We start from the raw sequence: 15,793 nt of genomic DNA, 5'->3' as shown, positions 1-15,793 counted from the left end.
CATAGCTGTTGACACAAATAATTACTTTTTCAGCTGACTTCCAGCTTATCGAACAATAGTAGATGATAGCAGCTGAAAGTTGCCCTTGGTTGGGAAGGGTTCTGGCATCCTTGTCTGTCAGCTGTCACTTTACAATACTTCAACTTTCAGAAGTTTATGCTGAAAAAGGATGTGGTCACCTTGCCCATTTGAGCACGCTGGTTGCCATATGGTACCTAATATGTTAAGGTCATTCTTGTCCACAGAACAGTTCCAACTGGACACCTTCTATCTATTTACTACCTGGCTGTTCTGCTCTTCAGACTTTGCCTTTTAGTGATATTTCCTGTTGACCTCATTGCAACTACTATGTTATTCTCAGGCCAGGGTTCTGTGAATCAGTCAGTCAGAAATTAAGGATTTATGAGCAAGTTATCCTTTATGTGTTGGTTTAATGCATCTTCCTTTTTTAGTTTAACACAGTGTTAAGTTCTACGTTGACATCATTTTTGAAAGCTGAATCTATCAAGATTAACTGTCTGGTTTGTTATTTTTCATAAATAGCTGAAAACAGACCAGGACATAGTGATCATTTTTAGTGTTCCTTGCAAGTGTCTGGCTGATACTAGTTGGGGATAGCAGCCATTGATACATCATGTGAAAGTGAAGGAGAGTAGCATGGGTAACTCAAACAGACTTTCAGCCCAACTAGGAAATATCTGTTTATATTTTTCATAAACAAAGAGAAATTCTTTACACTGTCATTATAACCTCCCTTATTAAGGGAAGGACCCCTATAAGAAACATTAGGATCTAGCTGAGTGAACTGAAATGGGAAAAACAGTAATGAAAATGCAAGACTTTGTGTGCATAATATAAACAGAAGGGGGGGTGAGAGGGGAATGCTTTTCCTGATACTTTGTTTTCAGTAATGTGTAATGATTTTTCTGTAAGAAGTACAGAAAGTTATATCAAGAAAATAGGAAGATTACATCCCTTTTAACAAAAAAAAAAAAAAAAAAAAAAAAAAAGACTAATATGAGAAAATATGGATGGGAAACTTTCAGATATTACTGTGTATTGCATGCATTACAGCATGGCCAGCTACCTTCTATATGCAGACAGAGGCCTCCTAGAAATGGAATGAATTTACACTTATGACTTAGCAAACAACATAATCATTCAGTTATAATCCGTGGTAAAGATTCATTGGTGCCATATACAGGAAATATCATGTAGCCTGAAGAATGGGAAGTCTGTCTTCTTTTTTTTTGTTCATGACAAAACACAGAGGAAGCCATACACAGTCTCAGTCCCGAGTACTACCGTAAGTACAGCACAGAGTTCCCCAGTTTACTTAAAGGTGATGGAAATCTGAGTGCAGGGAAAGGACTCATTACATTCACTGAGCAGTTAGCATAAAATCCTCTTGATTTTCTTGATTTATTTTTTTTTTCTGGAAAATCACACTGAAAAGCAAGAAGACAACAACTCTTATGCCTAGTATTTTATTTTATTATTTATTTGTGTGTGTGTGTGTGTGTGTGTGTGTGTGTGTGTGTAGGTGAAGAAACATCTGCTGCCTTAGAAAGATCAGAGATTACCCTGCCCTCAGTTACTGGGTTCATTATGTCTCCCTTTGTCAATTCTACTCAAAGGCAGGATTCTCCTGGCAAGTATTTTGTACCTCCAGCTGTCACCGCAAGTGCTGCAGAGTCATTCATAGAACTGCTCGTTCATGGGGTGCATCTCCTATCCTCACATTTACAGTGGAACTAGAAATGAAAGCAAGTTCATCTACTGAAGCTTCCCAACGGTTCCTTCTGGAATATTCACTCTCCACCAAAAAAAAAAAAAAAAAAAAAAAAAAAAATTGCTCTCTTAATTTTCATAAAATGGATTGAATCCATAGGGGATATGAAGTTAGGAGCAAACTAAGTGTCAGTCTGAGCTGATAAAATATTTGAGAGTTAATCTTTTTTTTTTATATACTTTAGTAACTTTTAAGACCCCTGTTTAATACAAGATCACACTGTCACATTCAGAAATTCCATTTGAAAAGTACTGACTGCAGTCACTTACTGACAACACATGTACTTAGCACTTTTCAGGCTAGGGTCCTAGATCCAAGAGCTGCACTGGTGGATTGATTTCTGCATGTTCTTAGCCAGGCAAGCAGACTGGCCTTTCTAAGAACATCTTCCACAGTCTTCTCTGTTTGGCACAGTGTGTGTATGTACTGGTATGCCTATATATATATATATATATATATGCATACATATACATATGTGGGTTTATACACCAGTAGAGATATTGAGTCAGTTGTTACACCATTTTATTGTCAATGTATCATTACCATCTTAAAGGATACTTCACTGAACTAGCTGAAACTCACTTGAAACCATGATTTCTTGCTCTGAAAATACAAATTCACCATTCATTCTTCAATTGCTTTAGGTCAAAGCTACAACAAAGGAAAAGGGCAGAAAGAGCACATGTCAAGAAGAGGGAATGTGCTACAGAACAAGTAAAAATTTTTTTTTTCAGTATCTTGTCACAATGGTTTGAACAGAGCTATTGTTTCAAGCACAAAGCATTGCCAGGAACATGCAAGGCATCTGATAACACATTTTTGGTAGCACTTTTGTTTCTGTAGCTGTATCTGAACTCCAGTGTTTAAACATTGTGATCAAAAGTAAAAATGAACATTTTCTATGAAGTAATGAGAGGCAATTTTTGTGTTGTTAACTACTTAAGGAATAATCTAACATGAAGACGAACTTGTAATTCCTGGCCTTTAAAATCCGACTTACAAAGTTTTGAAGCTAGATTCAAATTGCAAAGACTTTTTAGAAGTAGGGAACCAATTTCATCAGAGCATTCTATATGCATACGCTTTTCCTATTCAGTGAAGCACTTTTTTATTTTCGATGAACCCCATTTTGAACTGACCCTAACTATATGCCTCTTTGGTTTTAGGAAAATATGACTGGGGGGGAAATGGTGAGGAGCAAGTGTGAAGGGAGGGTTGTTGTGGTTTGTTTGTTTGTTTGTTTTTGTTTTGTTTTTCTGTTTCTGTGTGCATAGGGTTTTTGTTTTCTATTGGTTGCTTTAGCTTACAAGGCAAGGTTGTTCCAAGACTATACGCAGCTGCTCTGAACAGCAAAAGCACTTCAGGTCCTCATCTTTCCTGATTTTGTGTAGGAGTTTGTTGAGGATCTGAATGAGTTTAGTGGTGTTTACTCTATAATTTATTAGACTTCTCTACATTTTAAAATGCTTTACCTGGAATTTACATTCACAAATCCTGTTGCATGAGGATTTTGCCCACAGGTTTCCACTACGTTCAGTGGTTACCATGTGGCTAAGCCCTACACTATTAGGTGCAATTTCATGTGTCCTTCAGCATTGTCACCTAAAGACCTGACATTGCTAACAACTTGTCTGGTGTAATAAGCTGAGGTAATTTTGGTATTTAGGCAATACATACCACTGTTTCTAAAAGGAGAAAATTAGGCATGGGTTGTTGAAAAGCTTCAGCTTTTCTTTGTGCTGTGGCTTATCCTGGTAAAACTGTTGCTGTTACAGTACCTGCTTCTAATTCTGCTTTAAGTTTCCTTTTCATATGGACATGCTGTGGTGACCACTACTGGGCTTCAGAAATTTCTAATCCCCTAGAAATTGAAGGATCATGCCTGGCCTAGTAAAGTTACAGAAGTTTTAGCGCTAGTTTACCTGGATTTCAGTCTCACTGGGTGTCTTTTAAACTAGTGTTTGCAAATTAGAACAAAGTAGAAACCCTAAAAAAAACAGATTAGATTAACTAGTCTGTCTGACGTTACAGAATCACAGAATTTCTAGGTTGGAAGAGACCTCAAGATCATCGAGTCCAACCTCTGACCTAATGCTAACAGTCCCCACTAAACCATATCCCTAAGCTCTACATCTAAACGTCTTTTGAAGACTTCCAGGGATGGTGACTCCACCACTTCCCTGGGCAGCCTGTTCCAATGCCTAACAACCCTTTCAGTAAAGAAGTTCTTCCTAACATCTAACCTAAAACTCCCCTGGTGCAACTTAAGCCCATTCCCCCTCGTCCTGTCACCAGGCACGTGGGAGAACAGACCAACCCCCACCTCGCTACAGCCTCCCTTGAGGTACCTATAGAGAGGGATAAGGTCGCCCCTGAGCCTCCTCTTCTCCAGGCTGAACAAGCCCAGCTCCCCCAGCTGCTCCTCGTAGGACTTGTTCTCCAGGCCCCTCACCAGCTTCGTCGCCCTTCTCTGCACCCGCTCAAGCACCTCGATGTCCTTCTTGTAGCGAGGGGCCCAAAACTGAACACAGTACTCGTGGTGCGGCCTTACCAGAGCTGAGTACATGGGGGCGATCACCTCCCTAGCCCTGCTGGCCACACTGTTTCTGATACAAGCCAGGATGCTGTTGGCCTTCTTGGCCACCTGAGCACACTGCTGGCTCATATTCAGCTGACTATCCACCATCACTCCCAGGTCCTTCTCTGCCTGGCAGCTCTCCAACCACTCATCTCCCAGCCTGTAGCTCTGCTTGGGGTTATTGCGCCCCAGGTGCAGGACCCGGCACTTGGCCTTGTTGAACTTCATGCAGTTGACCTCAGCCCATCGGTGCAGCCTATCTAGATCCTCCTGCAGAGCTTTCCTACCCTCAAGCAGACCGACACACGCGCCTAACTTGGTGTCATCTGCAAACTTACTGAGGGTGCACTCGATGCCCTCATCCAGATCATCGATGAAGATATTAAAGAGGACCAGGCCCAGCACCGAGCCCTGGGGGATGCCACTAGTGACTGGCCTCCAACTGGACTTGACTCCATTCACCACGACTCTTTGGGCCCGGCTATCCAGCCAGTTTCTAACCCAACGAAGCGTGCGCCAGTCCAAGCCAAGAGCAGCCAGTTTCTTGAGGAGAATGCTGTGGGATTCTCTACATACAATGTTTAGCTATGCTATGCATTACAAACATTGGTAGGTTTAAGCCTTCCATTAATCATGAACTTCAGCTGCCCAAAGAAACTTTCTTAAAGAGAAAGTCATATTTTCCAAAAGATATAAAAGCAGCCTAGCTTTAATGAAACAACAGCCTAAATTCTACCAGCAAGAAGGAAACAATTTACAGTAGCCATTATATGGCTACTGTAAATAGTAGTGGCTACTGTAAATAGTGTGGCTACTACGTTACAGTAGCCACAACCAGTATTGCCGCTAAAGACTGAGGCAAAGAAGGCATTGAGCACCTCCGCCTTTTCCTCATCTCTTGTAACTAAGTTTCCCCCCGCATCCAGTAAAGGATGGAGATTCTCCTTAGTCCTCCTTTTTGTGTTGATGTATTTATAGAAACGTTTTTTGTTATCTTTAACGGCAGTAGCCAGATTGAGCTCCAGATGAGCTTTGGCCTTCCTAATTTTGTCCCTGCACAGCCTCGCTACATCCTTAAAGTCCTCCCTAGTGGCCTGCCCACTTTTCCAAAGATTATAAACCCTCTTTTTTCTCCTAAGATCAAGCCACAATTCTCTGTTGAGCCAGGCTGGTCTTCTTCCCCGCCAGCTCGTCTTTGGGCGCGTGGGAACAGACCATTCCTGCGCCATTAAGATTTCCCTCTTGAAGAGCGCCCAGCCTTCCTGGACCCCTCTGCCCTTCAGAACCACCTCCCAAGGGACTCCACCAACTAGCGTCCTGAGCAGCTCAAAGTCAGCCCTCCGAAAGTCCAATACAGCAGTTTTACTGGTCCCCTTCCTGGCCTCGCCAAGAATAGTGAAATCCACCATTTCGTGGTCACTCTGCCCAAGACAGCTCCCGACCACCACATCTCCCACCAGTCCTTCTCTGTTTGTGAAGAGAAGGTCTAGCGGGGCACTACCCCTGGTAGGCTCACTAACCAGCTGCGTCAGGAAGCTATCTTCCACGCTCTCCAGAAACCTCCTAGACTGCTTTCTCAGGGCTGCGTTGTGCTTCCAGGATATTTCAGGGAAGTTGAAGTCCCCCACGAGAACAAGCGTTGAAGATTTCACAACTTCTGTCAGCTGCCTGTAGAACTCCTCATCAGTCTCCTCATCCTGGTTCAGCGGTCTATAGCAGACCCTGACCAGGACACTATCCTTGTTGTCCCTGCCGATCCTAACCCAAAGGGACTCGACCTTGTCATTCCCAGCCTCGAGTTCTACAACCTCGAAAGACTCTCTAATATAGAGAGCCACACCACCACCCCTGCTGTGCTGCCTGTCCCTTCTAAAGAGCTTATAGCCAGGCATTGCAGCACTCCAGTCATGAGACTGGTCCCACCACGTCTCCATGATGGCAACCAAGTCGTAGCCTGCCTGCTGCACGATGGCTTCCAGCTCCTCCTGTTTGTTACCCATGCTGCGTGCATTGGTGTAGATGCACTTCAGCTGGGCCTTATCCCCTGGCCTTGCCATTGCTCCCCCTGGCACAGCCCCAACAATCCTAGCTTCAGCCCCATCCCCCTTCCTACCTAGTTTGAAGCCCTCTCAATGAGCCCTGCCAGCTCCTGGCCCAGGATCCTTTTTCCCCTAAAAGATAGGGACCCGTCTGCGGCCATCAGGCCAGGTGCTGAGTAAAGCGCCCCATGATCAAAAAACCCAAGATTTCTGCGTTGGCACCAGCCCCGGAGCCACGTGTTTAACAGGTGGGCTTTCCGTGTCCTCTCTGTACCCCTCCCTGCCACCGTAGGGATGGATGAAAACACCACCTGCACTCCTGCTCCAGCCACTAACCAACCCAGCCCCCTAAAGTCTCGTTTGATAGCCTTCAGGCTTCTCTCTTCAATGTTGTCACTGCCCGCCTGGACTATCAAAAGAGGATAATAATCAGAGGGGCGTACCAGGTTGGGAAGCTTCCTGGCAACGTCCCTGACCCTGGCCCCAGGGAGGCAGCAAACCTCCCTACCGGTAGGGTCAGGCCGACAAATAGGGCCCTCTGTTCCCCTAAGAACAGAGTCTCCAACAACAATAACCCTCCTGTCTTTCTTGGTGGAGGCAGTCCTGAGGCGTGGAGTCGACCTCCTCGCCCTAGGCATCCTCCTGGGAACACTTGCTACCTCTTCCTCAGCTACTGGTCTGTCGAGCTCCAGGGCCTCAAACCTGTTGTGTAAGGGCACCTGGGAAAGTGAGGCTGGAAGGGGAGGGCATCGCCTGCGATGTCAAGCAGGGACCTGTTTCCATTCCTCCTCAACTCCCAGATTCCCTCCCTCTGCCCCCATTTGAGGAGTCTCACCTCGGTACCTCCCCTTGAGGCCCTGCAGGGAGTTACTCCACAAGTCCATCTCTCGCTCACACTCCCTGATGGCCCTCAACCTCTCCACCTCCTCCTTGAGCTCCGCCACCATGCGGACCAGGTCATCCACCTGCTCGCACCTCACGCACGCGGTTTCTCTGCCTCCCGCCGATGGCAGCCACAGGCTCAGACACTCCCTGCATCCGGTGACCTGAACTGCGGCATTTTTTAAGGGGTAGTCGGTCTGCGTGTGTACCGACTTCCTGGAGAGCGCACCGTGCCTGGTGGAGACCATTATCACCTAGCTAACGGCTGTCGTTAAGGAGGTGTTCGTGTGGGCGGGGGGAGCGCTCTGCCCTTCCTGCTCGCCCTGCCTGCGCGAACTTCCGCGCTAACTGCCGCGCCACTCCCTTCTGACGCGCCACGCCCTGTTTGCCCGCCCTGGTCGCTCGCGCTCCCTAGGGGCAGCTTTTGAACGGCTGGGGAGGGGGCGCTGCTGGCTCCGCCTTCGCCTCGTCAGCCTCCCTCACGAGGGCTGCCGGGTCCTGGCGGCTCCCTCAAGTAGGCTCGATGCCGGAAAAATTAGCCCTGCTGAAGTACATGAAAATCTCTATGGTAAATATACATCTTGAAATATGTCAGCTATATGAAATATTTCTACATATGATTTAACCCTTTTAGTTGTATAATTCAGTCACTGCACAATTTGCTTGTGATTTTACTTTGCATTCATGTCTAACACCTTCTCATTTAGTTCATTGTTGTCACTGATATCTTTAAGTGAAAATCAGGGGCTCTGAGTGTAAAGGAAATTTTCATTGTGTGGTAGCATTACATTAATATCACCACCAAAAAAAAAAATATTAGCACTGCAGAGGATTATCCTACTCTTCAGAAATTACACTGTAGTCCTGTTCTTTTGTCTCTTTTTATCATCTTTGCATCAGGTAATAAGAACTCAAATTATTGTTATGGCCTTCAAATGGGGGATAATTTGATTCGCTATAGAAAATAATAAATGACAATTTTATCTGTGTTTTGTGATATTCATATTACATTTTTGCCAACCATAGATCATTTGAGGGAGAAATTGCTTCTGCAAATATATTTAACAATGGGTAGTATAAACAAGAATGTACTTATGTTACTTTTGTAGATACAACATTTGATCATTCTATTAAGTATACAGCATGTATTTTAAAGGGCAGAGTCTGCAGAATAATTACGTGTTTCTGCCACATTATTTAAGGAACTTTCACTGAAGTTTGGCTCATGGAAGCACTAACAAATGATTATCCAGGTTTTGAAGTTAAAGTCCCTATCGCAAGTGTTTGACTACCTTCACTGAAATAGAACATCTTAAGTCATTGGTACTAGTTATGCTGAACACATGAGAACTGTTTGGAGAAGAAGGGGGCAAGTAAGCCTGCATCCAGAACTTGCAGCTGTCAGCAAAGAAAGTGGCTCCCAGATACTCCATGGGGAAAGCAACGTGTCCAGTGAAGGGGGAGGGACATCCAGGAGAGGGAAACTAGAGAATTATTATTGATCTCTACAGAAGAAAGACATATAAGAAAAACTTTGCAAAGTTACTACCCACTTTCCAGTGTGTCAGTGCTGTTAAAACATAGAGGGCTGTTCATCAAACTTTAGAGCAGATAAATCCTTGGTAAAGAGAGATTTATTTTTAATTTGTTATTTTTTTGTGTGTGTGTGTTTGTTTGTTTGTTTGTTTTTTTGTTGTTCTGGTGTACTTTTCATTGAACATGTTAATTTTTTATTTTCACTGTATATGTAGCTCTATTTTGCCAAGGAGGTATTTTCAGCCTTGAATTCTGAGCAGAGGAGAATGATGCTGCTACTAGTAAACGTGATGATAATGATCTGTGTTCACCAAAGGCGGTGGCATTAGTAATGAAATCCTAAAGGGATACAAAAGGGACTTGGAAAACCCAACAGGTGGCCAGCTCTGGGCAATGATGTTGTGCTGTTTGTCCTGTGATTCCAGATGGTCGTATCTACTTTGAATAAATGGCCCTCTATTGCCACAGTTCTGGCAGAATAGGCTGTTAGTTAGTTTTTAAATATATTCTAAATTTCCATCATTAAATACTATTGATCCAGTATGTTGCAATACTGTTCCTCTCTAGTATTGCTTCATTTTTCAATATCCTCCTCATCACAGGGAGCCAGTATTCCCTTTGTCTTTCACTTATCACATTTGTAAGGTAATTCCTTTATCTCCTGTATTTTCTTTGATAAGTAATTTAAAATGTTAACTTCCTCTTACAGTTTTGGTCATTGGCTTGACTCAAGACATGCAAAAGCTTTGGCTTCCTGGAATTGAGATTAAAACCTTAGAGCTTTCTACAAACTAACAGTTGAGACTAAGGGAGTGTAGAAGTAGGACAGGGAGTAATGGTTTTAAACTAAAAGAAGGTAGATTTAGATTAAATGTGGAGGAAATTACTTCATATGAGGGTGCTGAGGCACTGAAACAGGTTGCCCAGAGAAGCTGTGGATGTCCTATCCCTGGAGGTGTTCAAGGCCAGATTAGATGTTCTTTGGGCAACCTGGTCTAGTAGAAGGTGTCCCTGTCCATGACTTAGAGGTCCCTTCCAACCCAAGTCATTCTGTCATTCTAGTATTTTGGTATATACTTGAATATTAATTTAACCTTCTGGGGGCATTATATATTTGGAAGAAGACCCATTCCTAAAGCCTACTGAGGAATACAGCTAATGCTAAGCTGCACGTTTGTCTTATGGTCAATTTTATGCTCACAGTGTCTGTTCTCACTCAATTTTCATCACATTCCATCATTTATTTTTCATTAAAAATATCCCAGGGATCCTAACAGGACCAATGGAGAACAGCTATCATCTGTGGCCTTGCAGTTAAACTGATAATTGCAATGAAGAACTTTGAACATTTTAGATCTATGTTGTGATGGATTTAAAACTTGTACTTAGCTTCTGTAATTCCCTGGGCTCAGATTTTCTAATGAACTAACACCTAATGTAAGGATAAATTCTCATCACAAAGCACAGCTCATAACAGTTTAAGTTCTGTTTATGGTCTGTTGATTGGTTAAGGCTGAGTTAATTGAAAGTAATTATAAATAGACTATTTGCAAACCATAGAAAAGAAAATCGGAGTGAAAAATTAAGCCTCCATGGTACAATTCAGTGAGTCTTATGGCTGGAGAAAAGAAGCTATAATACAAACATAATTCCTCAGCTACAATGTTCTTCACACTATTATTGTTTGAAAATAAATGCGAATAGTTACAGCACTTCCTACTGAACAGCAGGTCCTGTTGCCACTGAATTTCTCCAGAGAAAAATCTTTTCTTCCACCTTAGACTTAATTCTAAGTGGGATACCTTACTCTGCACCCCCAACTAACCCTGGAAAATCAAAAATCTCATGAAATATATTTGTTTCAATGTGATTGCATTAATGTTGTTTAGGGTTCCTTGTTTATTTATGATATCTTTTTGGAATTGCTTATTCAAATAGTGAAGTTTGGATTAGGAAAAGTGGTGAGCACCTACCATAAAGAGAAACCAGACTTGGTTGCTCTTTAGGGGCATTTACCCATTACAGCACTGGTCAGTTCAGAGACCTAGCTTGCAACTGTTTATCTGTGCAGCTTGTAGCTTGAGAGATAGTAGGATCTAGTGGCTGTAGGGCTACAGGGCTACACTGGAAACCAGTGAATGTAAGGTCTGCCATGAACCCAGAATGAGAACTTTTGCAGATTGCATCATTTCTCATTCTCTTCCCATGCTGTGATATGAAAGCTTTTCTTTTCTTTTCTTTTCTTTTCTTTTTTTTTAAGAAAAAAAAAATCAGTAATGGGATTGCCTCTCTGTCTTGACCTGATACTGAGATACTCACAGCTTGGATTTGACTGGAGTCTCTGGGATCTGTGTAATGTATATAATGCTACAGGGACTCTTGTCATCTTCCTTTTTTTTTTTTTTTTTTTTTTTTTTTAATAAAAAAAACAGGCATGGTCTCAGTGTCATAGAAAATAAAAATTAACAGGATGCTATGGGGCAAAAAACACAGTAGCATAAAAGCCCATCCAGACTCTAATGCTCACTGTGAAAAACAAGTCATTATGTAAATACTTAGTTATTCTGCAAACCAACTTTTACAGAGCTTTCTACTCACTCAGCTTTTCTGTTTTGTTGACAGCTCTGTTGGAACATTAACGTGAATTTAGAGATTTGTAACAGATCCTGTTTTCATGTGGAAGTGTTGTTATAGGTTTCCACAACTGAGGGCTTTGCAGCAATATTCCTTTTGTGAAATGTATCCCCGTGGTCCTGTCTGACCATTTCACACACACACACACCCAAACTCATATACAAACAAGTACAAGCTCCCCAGAAAAGGAATTTCAGCTTTTATAGACCCTAGTACAAAACCTCACTGTGTAAATCAGTAAGTTGTATGAATAGCTTCAGAACTTTTTTTTGTCTCCCTTCCTTCTTGCAGCCAGTGCAGGATAAGTATAGTCCCTGTGTCAACTAGTCATTTAAAGAAAAAAAAAAAAATAAGCACCGCACTTCTGAATATTTCAAAAGCTTTATAATATGGACCCTTTAAAAAGCCAATCTTGCAAATAAATTGCATGGCATGAGGAAATAATGTAATTGCTGGAGTGCACCAAGACTGATTTTTCAGAAATGCAACTAAAAATAGAGAAAAGGGTCTGCTTAGTTATACTTGGCCCTATTAACATGGCAAAGTATTACTAGCAAACAGCGTGCCCACAAAAACACAGCTTACTCCTAATTTAAAACCATATGTTCATCAAAGTCTGAGAACATTTGTATGAGTAAAATTAAAAATAGTTGAGGGAATCTCTTATAGGTGATAATTTCAATATATTTATTTTCATGTAATGGCTACTGTAAATTGTTTCCTTCTTGCTGGTAGAATTTAGGCTGTTGTTTCATTAAAGCTAGGCTGCTTTTATATCTTTTGGAAAATATGACTTTCTCTTTAAGAAAGTTTCTTTGGGCAGCTGAAGTTCATGATTAATGGAAGGCTTAAACCTACCAATGTTTGTAATGCATAGCATAGCTAAACATTGTATGTAGAGAATCCCACAGCATTCTCCTCAAGAAACTGGCTGCTCTTGGCTTGGACTGGCGCACGCTTCGTTGGGTTAGAAACTGGCTGGATAGCCGGGCCCAAAGAGTCGTGGTGAATGGAGTCAAGTCCAGTTGGAGGCCAGTCACTAGTGGCATCCCCCAGGGCTCGGTGCTGGGCCTGGTCCTCTTTAATATCTTCATCGATGATCTGGATGAGGGCATCGAGTGCACCCTCAGTAAGTTTGCAGATGACACCAAGTTAGGTGCGTGTGTCGGTCTGCTTGAGGGTAGGAAAGCTCTGCAGGAGGATCTGGATAGGCTGCACCGATGGGCTGAGGTCAACTGCATGAAGTTCAACAAGGCCAAGTGCCGGGTCCTGCACCTGGGGCGCAATAACCCCAAGCAGAGCTACAGGCTGGGAGATGAGTGGTTGGAGAGCTGCCAGGCAGAGAAGGACCTGGGAGTGATGGTGGATAGTCAGCTGAATATGAGCCAGCAGTGTGCTCAGGTGGCCAAGAAGGCCAACAGCATCCTGGCTTGTATCAGAAACAGTGTGGCCAGCAGGGCTAGGGAGGTGATCGTCCCCCTGTACTCAGCTCTGGTGAGGCCGCACCTCGAGTACTGTGTTCAGTTTTGGGCCCCTCGCTACAAGAAGGACATCGAGGTGCTTGAGCGGGTGCAGAGAAGGGCGACGAAGCTGGTGAGGGGCCTGGAGAACAAGTCCTACGAGGAGCAGCTGGGGGAGCTGGGCTTGTTCAGCCTGGAGAAGAGGAGGCTCAGGGGCGACCTTATCGCTCTCTATAGGTACCTCAAGGGAGGCTGTAGCGAGGTGGGGGTTGGTCTGTTCTCCCACGTGCCTGGTGACAGGACGAGGGGGAATGGGCTTAAGTTGCACCAGGGGAGTTTTAGGTTAGATGTTAGGAAGAACTTCTTTACTGAAAGGGTTGTTAGGCATTGGAACAGGCTGCCCAGGGAAGTGGTGGAGTCACCATCCCTGGAAGTCTTCAAAAGACGTTTAGATGTAGAGCTTAGGGATATGGTTTAGTGGGGACTGTTAGCATTAGGTCAGAGGTTGGACTCGATGATCTTGAGGTCTCTTCCAACCTAGAAATTCTGTGATTCTGTGAGTTTGTCAACCTTTATTTTGGGACAGAAAAATACTTGCTACAAATTTTTTTTTTTTTTTTTTTTTTTTTTTTGAGGGGAGAGGGAGGGAAGGAGGGGATAATAATTTTGCCCTAAAATAGAGTCCTTCACTAAGAGCACACTTCTGTGTGCTGTCTTATTTTAGTTTTCATTAGCATTACAATTCACATGCACATGGCACCTAACAGTAACTCTGGTGCATGTTACTAGTCCTGGGATAATTGTGTTGCTTCCCAGTTCACCTCCTCCATGACCTACCAAAGTCTGCCCTTTGGCTAATTGTCAGTGCATCCTGGGTGACTAAGGGGGCACTCGTACACAGCCCTGTTATCACGCTACTGAGCACTCAATTGAGCTTGACCACACTGGGGATTCACAAACAAATGTTCCTGAGCACACTAGCATGGAGCCCAAACATGGGAAATAAACTGGGGAGGGAAAAAAAAAAAATTGAGAGAACTGAGAGCTGACTTGTTCATTTACACATTATGGAGCTAAGGATCATCTGAACCCCAGTAATGACTGCAGAACACTAGAAAGCATAACGTAACTGTAGTTTGAAAGGACATACCACTCAGTTCCAATCCACACAAGGTCAATCAGCAATACAGTATTAATTTGTTGTGGTTTCTTTGCTCCCAAGAACATTCTACCCCAGGGAAAAAAATAGAAATATTTGAGTATTATACCCAATTCAGGAGAAAAACAATACCAGACTTATGAAGTATATAGTAATGCAGAAATTCTTTGTTTCATCATACTCTGGGTCTATACAAACATGCCTGAAATACATAAAATTGAGTAAGATAACTGGCTGCCTTTGGCATAAGCTTGCATCACCAAAATATACATACACATTGCAAGAACCATGGAGAACTATGAGAACTAAATGTGGACTTTACCAAAAAGTGAGCTATTGCCAAGTATATAGTGATGTACATTAAGAGATAAGAGCCATTTTATACCATCTACAGATTCAAAACGTGAGTTTAAGGCATCGGTCTGCAAATAAAGCCATCTAATGGGAAGTAAAATGTGAGAAAGGTGATAAGAGAGTCATGATTCATGGTATGAGCCAACTGCATTATGAATTACCAATGAACATTATCATCAAAACAATGTTATACTATTACAATTATGGTGCATCTTAAATGCAAATATAATTGCTTTGTATGCAATGAAATACAAAAGCCAAATTTAAATAATAATGTTAAGGTTGTGATCCAAATTGGTAAAACCTTCAGTAGTCAGCTAAACTGACATTCTTAACCTTTTCACTGCTGTCAGAACAGAAATAGGATTGGAGAATGTGTTTATGAAACATAGGGATTTGCTGATGATATTGGAAATGTGTGTTTGTTCTTAGTAGATGGGAGGCCAAAGCAAATGGATATAATTTCTTTTCCTCTATTTTGATGTCATCTTGTTGATTTTGTGGCTGTTTCTGTAAAGCTGAGAGAAGAGGTAAGCCAAGTTATACTGCAGTTGATTATATTGAGGGTGGAGAGAGAAAGAGACTGCAAGAATTTACAGTATAATAACAACACTAACTGAAATGGTGGCAGAGACTAAAACCCACTGTTTTAGTCTCATCTAGTGAGTTTCTCTGTTTAATTCTTCATACCAGGACTGGCATCATATTGCTAGAAACAGACTTATAGAAATATTTCAGTAGTTAGTCAATCAATTACTTCAGGTGTGTGCAGTTCTATGTAAGAGTTACATATGCTTTAATTCACCTGGTTCTGACACCCTGTCCCAGGGGTGGGGCAGAAAGGTCTGTGTTTTTTTTGCCAATTCTTTGAGAAGGCACAATACGTGTTTCTGACACAGCTGGTGTAAATAAACAATATGGGGACGGGGATGCATCAGCTGCACAGAGGCCAAGTGTATCGCATTTCTTTCCTTTAAGGAGCATGAAAGACTAAGGACAACACTGGGTGAAAGCTTGGTATTGGTCACATCAGTGGTAAAGCTGATTTTAATGGGATCAGGTTTTCATCTCAAGGATCATTCCTGAATAGTACTCTCCTACAACGAGGTTGCAGCGTAACTTTACAGATGTTGAATCCCTGTGCATTAATCTTCCTTAGTTTGTGCTGGTATTTTGATGTAAGCATAATGTATACACAATTTGAAGGTAGAAGTACCCTCCTATCCACCCCTGAACTCTGAATGCTATGATGGCTTACAGTTCTGTTTTCTTGATGTAGCCATATACCTACCGTTCAGCAGGAGAATAATGATGTCATACTTCAAAAGATTTCTTTAGACAAACTGTCCAGGAATTGTA

At 42.5% G+C, this 15,793-nt stretch overlaps 1 long non-coding RNA gene across 1 annotated transcript in view; it reads left to right on the top strand.

Annotated features, from left to right (window-relative positions):
• The first annotated feature begins 7,443 nt into the window (after positions 1-7,443).
• LOC311442597 overlaps positions 7,444-15,793 on the top strand; it is a 119,121-nt gene continuing 110,771 nt past the window's right edge. The window contains exon 1 of the long non-coding RNA XR_014696769.1: positions 7,444-7,859. This is a non-coding gene — a long non-coding RNA (uncharacterized lncRNA). The remainder of the gene's footprint in view (positions 7,860-15,793) is intronic.

Source organism: Aythya ferina (assembly GCF_964211825.1).
Source record: "Aythya ferina genome assembly, chromosome: 11".
Classification (NCBI taxonomy): Eukaryota; Metazoa; Chordata; class Aves; order Anseriformes; family Anatidae; genus Aythya; species Aythya ferina.
Note: the sequence above shows the minus strand (reverse complement) of the source record. Positions and strands in the feature narration are given on the sequence as shown.